Consider the following 763-nt stretch of genomic DNA (forward strand, 5'->3'; position numbering starts at 1 on the left):
TCTCTGTGGGGGGTATGTGTGTGTCTCTGTGTGTGCATGGGTATGTGTCTCTGTGGGGGGTATGTGTGTGTCTCTGTGTGTGCATGGGTATGTGTGTCTCTATGAGTGGGTATGTGTGTGGTCTCTGTGTGTGTTCTATATGTGCTGTGTCCCACTGAGCTTCCGCGGGTGCCTGCGTCAGTGCGGGGAGGTTACTCACCGCAGAGAGTGTAACTTATCAGTCAGTGGTCACACTACTGAAGCGACTCCTTCCCTCAATCACCGTTAACTCTCAACAGTCCCACAGGGAGGCAGACCTCATGAGCCCTCCCTCTCCGTCAGGTTATAATACAGTCTGGTCGGTGTGCTGACTTAACTTAGACGAACAGATGAACATTTTACAGAAGCGATTCCCTCCTGGATAAAACCTTAAAATTTTTTCCACATTCTTAATTTATCTCTCGAGAATTTTTTTTTAGCAGAGAACCAGAATAGCTACTTAAACCTATTTAATAAACCATATAATGAGATTCTTTGCTTTGTTGGTTTGTTTTGAGACAGGATCTTACTATGTAGCCCTGGCTGTCCTGGATCACTTTGTGGACCAGGCTGGCCTCAAACTTACAGAGATCCCCCTGCCTCTGCCTCCTGAGTGCTGTGACTAAAGGTGTGTGCCACCATGCCTGGTTGAAATTCTTTTTTTTTATATTTATTTATTTATTATGCATATAATGTTCTGTCTATGTGTATGCCTGCAGGCCAGAAGAGGGCACCAGACCTCATT

Source organism: Microtus ochrogaster, chromosome 8 (genome assembly GCF_000317375.1).
Source record: "Microtus ochrogaster isolate Prairie Vole_2 chromosome 8, MicOch1.0, whole genome shotgun sequence".
Lineage (NCBI taxonomy): Eukaryota > Metazoa > Chordata > Mammalia > Rodentia > Cricetidae > Microtus > Microtus ochrogaster.